Genomic DNA, 5,991 nt, shown 5'->3' with positions numbered 1-5,991 from the left:
TTGGTGTCATTTTGTTATTTTTCTCTTTCTTCATTAATTCAAAAAATAAAAAATATCTTTTCTATCTTTTTTTATCTTAATTTTCGAAAATATCAACAAAGATTTCAAATTTTAATTTCAAAATTGTTATTTTATCTTATCTTAGTTTTAAATTTCAAATTCAAATATTTTCAAAATCAAATCTTTTCAAAAATCATATCTTTTTCAATTTACTACCTTATCTTTTTATCTTTCTTTAAAATTCAAAAATCTTATCTTATCTTATTTCAAATTCAAATTTAAAATTCAATTTCAAAATTTCAAAATTTCAAATTTCAAATTTCGAAAACAAATCTTTTTCAAAAATCAAATTTCAAATATTATCTTTTTCAAATCTTTTCAAATTCTTATCTTATCTTTTCTAATTTCAAAATTTAAATCAAATATTTTTCAAATCTTTTCAATTCCTATCGTTTTGAAATCTTTTCCAAAAGAAAGAGAAAACAAGTAACTATATTTTCAAAATTTGATTTTCAAATCTTTTTAATTTGGATCATATATTTCTTATCCTCTTTTCAAATCTTTATCTTAGTTTTCTCTTTCTTCTTTTTCAAAACTTTCTAACTACTTCTTCTCTCTTCTAATTTTCAAAAATATCTTCTCTATTTCTCTCTCTTCTTTTTCGAAAATCAACAATTAATTTTCAATTCTTTTTAATTAATTAACCTTTATTTTCTAATTAAATAATTTAATAAAATAAAAACAAAAATATTTTAATTATTGTTTCTCTTCTTACTTCCAAATTTTTGAATTCCTCATCTTTTTATTCGAATTCTTATTCTCCTTCTTCTATCTTCATTCTTCTCTTCTTCTTCACATCTCACTAGAAGTCCTCTATACTCAAATCAGACATAGAAGCTTCCTTTCCTTCTTTCTTGTTTTCTTTTTCTTGTTTATGACAAGGAACAGAGACAAAGGACCTCTCTTTGATTATGATCCTGAACCTGAGAAGACCCAAAGGAGATGCCTACAATAAGTTAGAGCACAACACTCCGGAGGAAACCTCACAAATCTATTCAAATAAGAAATAAGAAATACAGACATGGCAGGCAATGCTAAAGGTGGAGGAGAAGCAAGAAAGGTTCTTGGAGCCTATACTGCACCCAATTCTGATTTCTATGGGTGCAGCATATCCATCCCTACTATTAGTGCCACCAACTTTGAGCTAAAACCTCAACTGGTGACTTTAGTTCAACAGAACTGCCAGTACCATGGACTTCCACAGGAAGATCCAAATGAACTCTTATCTAACTTCTTGCAGATATGTGACACAGTCAAGACCAATAGAGTGAGTCCTGAGATCTATAAACTTATGTTCTTTCCTTTTGCTGTAAGAGACAGAGCTAGAGTGTGGTTAGATTCTCAACCTAAAGAGAGTTTTGACACATGGGAGAAGGTGGTCAATGCATTCTTTACCAAGTTCTTTCCACCTCAAAAATTGAGCAAACTTAGGGTCGAGGTTCAAACCTTCAGATAAAAAGAGGGTGAATCCCTCTATGAAGCTTGGGAGAGATTCAAGCAACTTATTAGAAGATGTCCTCCCAACATGATCTCAGACTGGACCACATTAGACATCTTCTATGATGGCCTTTTTGAGATATCCAAGATGTCACTGGATAACTTTGTTGGTGAATCACTCCACTGGAAGAAAACGCTTGAAGAGGCAAGAGAACTCATTGACATGGTTGCAAACAACCAGTTTATGTACACTTTTGAAAGAAACCCTGTGAGTAATAGGGTACTTCAGAAGAAAGGAGTTCTTGAAGTTGACACTCTGAATGCCATATTAGCTCAAAACAAGATCTTGATCTAATAGGTCAATATTATCTCTCAGCATTTGACTGGAATGCAAGTTATAGCTGGTAGCATTCAAGAAGCTTATTCTAAAGTAGAAGCTTATGATCCTGACCAACCCACCATGGAAGAGGTGAATTACATGGGAGAACCCTATGGAAATACCTACAATTCCTCATGGAGGAATCATCTTAACCTTTCATGGAAGGATCAACAGAAGCCTTAGCAAGGCTTCAACAATAATCAAGGTGGAAGGAACCAAAACAGGTTCAACAATAGACCACCATTCCCATCTTCTCAGGAACATATGGAGACCCTTAAGCAGAGCCTTTTTGACTTAGTAACTATAGTCTACAACCTCTCTAAGACCAATTGATGAGTCCATATTTGATGATATATTTTAGCTTGAATTGGATGAATTTCATCATATAAACTCACACTTATTCACTAAAACAGCATACTTTTAGGTTTGATCCCTAAATTGAACCTAAATGTGAAAACATGCATTTTTGTGCTTAAATCGAGCAATTTAATTCCACTTTTATTCCATTCGATGCCGTGATATATTTGTTGAGTGATTTTAGGTCCTAGAGGCAAGAATGGTTTGGTAGAAGTGGAAGAAAGCAAGCAAAAAGGGAGAAAACATGAAGAAAATAAAGGAGAAAAATCATCTCAGCCTGTGCCCACGCATAGCTTCTGTGCCCACGCACAGGGGTAAAAAACAGCACCTGCGCCCACGTACAGGCTGTGCCCATGCTCAGAACAGAATGGAAATCAGCACCTGTACCCACACACAGGTCTGTGCCCATGCACAGACCTGTGCGTACGCACAGGTACCAGCGCGTGCCTCCATTAAAATTACACGTGGACTCACGTTTTGGGGGGTTTTTTGGCCCATTTTTGAAGGCTTTGGAGCATATTTGAAGGGGGAAGCAACTATATATCATGTCGTACACTACCATAAACCAAAACAACATATTTTTAGGAGTAGTTTTAGGGTAGTTAGCTTAGGTTTTCTCTCTAGTTCATTAGGGTTTTAATTGGGTTTTCAATGTAGAATTTTATAGTTCAAGTTTTGCTTTTGGGTTTTGCTTTCCCATTGTAAGTATTCCTTAATTTTCTCTTTTATGACATTACTTGTTCTACACTTTCTTCTACTTTTCATTTCTCTTACCAATTTATATAGTTTTGCAATTTTGGATTTCTAGTTGGTTAATTTGATGTTTGATGCTTACTTTATGTTTGTTTGAGTTGTCTTTATTGATTTTGATCATTTATGGCTCATACTTTTTATCATTTTCCCAATTTTACCATGTTTTATGTTTATGCCCTCTATGTGTTTGATGAAATGCCAATTTTGATTATGGGGTAATCTCCACCCCTTGGCTTGGGAAAAATGAGTTTATGGATTACTAGAGCCATAATGTCCAACATTTAGTGATAATTTTTTGGTTGTTAATTGTTCTTGTTCCCACTAATGCTAATTTGTTGCTAAGGTAATTAGCAAGCAATCTAGGACTTGTGAGTTAAGAACACTTATGCTCATTTAACTTACTCTCTGATGTGAGGGTTGATTTAGTGAGATTAATCCATCATGATTATCATAGTTGTGGTTATGGCAAGGAAGAGATTCCATAACTCATCCCAAGTCAAGGTTTCATTTATGTTTTGAACCACTTTTCCATTACTTTTTAGCCTTACTTGTTTATATTACATACATAGTTCTTTTATTCCTTTATTGCTTTATTAATTGCAATTTCGTCTAGTTCTTTTATTTCTTTATTGCTTGCTTCTTTGTTGAAAACACCCCTTTGCTTCTCACAACCAAAATTGTGCACTTGTTGTCACTAGTTCCTAGGGAGAACGACCCGGGAGTCTAAATACTCTTGGTTTATATATTTGCTTTGAATTGTGACATTGTCTTTAGAATTGAATTTGATATTGGTCAATTGTTGGGCTTGGAACTATACTTACAATGCCAATCTTATTTTGAGATAAATTTCGAACCCGCTCTATGCCTCAATCAAATTTTGGCGCCGTTGCCGGGGAACTAGTGTCATGAGTGCTATATTTTGTTTGTTGTAAATATGTCCATAGTGTGAATAGATACTTTTTGGGTTGTTTGCTTGTTTTTGCTATTAATTAGGATTTTTGCTTTTTTTTGTTAATTAATGTCTTTTGTTTTTATTTTCTATTTTCTCTATGAGTTATCACCCTCTTGGTTTGGAGTTTGGTCGTGGTAATTTTGTAGGGTTTGATAACTTTAATTTGGAATTGCCTCATGGGATGGAGAAATCAATTTTGGGAGGAGCAACCTCCTCTATACTACAATGAGCCATACCCTTCCCAATGCACATATCCAACCCAAGGATATGGTGGATTTCACTATGACTATACACCTCCACCACCATATACATATGACTCATACCCTCAACTCGACCCTTAATTACCGTATTCTCAATCACCACACCACCACCATCATACACCTTCTTACACACCACCTCAAGATACTCATCAACATGAACTACATCCCACATATCCAACCTTCTTCCCAACCAATGAACCTTCCCTCTTACCTAATTGTGAAGCTTTTCCACCCTTGACCCAAGACCATCAAGACTTTCAAGCCTTTCTCCAAGAGCAAGAAGGATTCCGAAGGACACAAGGGCAATTCATGGCAACCATAGTCGAAGCGGTGAACCGCTTAGTTCTCCTATACTCATTCGATCAAGGCATTCCTCTTTAGGAATGTGGAGAGTCAACTAATGCATGTAGCGAAGAGGAGAGCATAGAGCCACAAGGGAATGAAGAAGGGTTAGAGCTTGAAGTACAACGAAAGGGAGAAAGTGAAATATGTGAACCGGAGGAGAGAAAGGAGGAGTTGAGAGAGATTGCTCAAAATGAGGATTCCATCATAAGTGATTTTTTGTCCTCCTTGGTCAATCCCTTCAATGATCCCAATGAGCCTCTTCCATTGAGTTTGAGAGAGACATGGAGGTAGACTTCTCACAACCTCCTTGTTATGATTTGAGTGACGGGAAAGAGGAAGTTGGTGAGGAAGCAATTCCGGTCCAAGAACATATCAAGTGGGTGGCAATTTCACCTCTGAACTTCATTGGCCCCATCAATATGCTATCTTGGAAACGGATTACCAACTCAAGGTCCTTCTTGGGTTGGTACATGGTGGAGGAAGGAATATTGGTTGCCAAGGGAATCCAAGGCTCTTCAAGAAAATCAATTCAAGAGTTGGAGCTCAAGCATGGTGTGAAGCACAATTGAGTGGTTTTCGGAGAATGTTGGGGTACTACAGGGTCGATTGAGGACTTGTTCATCCGGCTTGGAGCATAGAGATCAACAAGAAGGAGAGCGGATACTTAGGATATGGGATCCCGGGGGAGCTTTAAGGTCCAAGCATGGATGGAGGTTCAAGGAGGAGTGGAAACACAAGCCACCCTAGCAAGAGTCTCCTCAACAAGTCCAACTTAAGGACTATAAACCAAAGTGCTAGGCGGGAGACACCCCACCGTGGTAACATCTTCCTTACCCTTTCTCTTTGTCTATAGTCTTGTTTCCTTACTTTTTTGCTTGTCTTAAATCAGTTTAGGATTATTTTAATTTTTGAATAGATAGGTTAAATTCCATATGGATCATGATTTGATGGATTTTGAATGTTTGGGGTTGAAAGTATGTTGAGATAGGGTGGAGGGCCCTTGATTTTGAAGAAAAATTTTTGGAAAATAGGGCATCTGTGCGTGCGCACAAACCTCCTTGTTTCACGTCTTGTGCGGCCGCACAGACGTGTACGTCCGCACGCCAACCCGCATCCCCTCTGGTGGGAGCGATGGCACAGCTTGTGCGCGTGAACACCCTCACCCCTATTTACTTCTGCGTGCGCAAACACGATCCTCTTTAAAAAAAAGTGATTGTGCGTATGCACCCGCTTGTGCGTACACACGCATCTTGAGTCCCCTCTGTCCAGAGCGTTCGCACACTCTGTGCGGATGCACCCCTTCCACTTTTCACCTAGTGTGCGTACTGGTAGTGCGAAATTGTGATCAATACTTTTCACAACTCAATTAATCCCAGGTAATGAATCCAAAAACTTGGTGTTCAATACCATGGCATAAACACAACTTCGCACAACTAACCAGCAAGTGT

General features: G+C 37.2%; 1 non-coding gene across 1 annotated transcript; it reads right to left on the bottom strand.

The window, feature by feature from the left end:
• Positions 1-1,483: 1,483 nt before the first annotated feature.
• Positions 1,484-1,592, bottom strand: LOC127742170 (small nucleolar RNA R71). Its single transcript, XR_008003357.1, has one exon. It is a non-coding gene; the product is annotated as a small nucleolar RNA R71 (small nucleolar RNA).
• Between the last annotated feature and the right edge of the window lie 4,399 nt (positions 1,593-5,991).

Source organism: Arachis duranensis, chromosome 9 (genome assembly GCF_000817695.3).
Source record: "Arachis duranensis cultivar V14167 chromosome 9, aradu.V14167.gnm2.J7QH, whole genome shotgun sequence".
Lineage (NCBI taxonomy): Eukaryota > Viridiplantae > Streptophyta > Magnoliopsida > Fabales > Fabaceae > Arachis > Arachis duranensis.
Note: the sequence above shows the minus strand (reverse complement) of the source record. Positions and strands in the feature narration are given on the sequence as shown.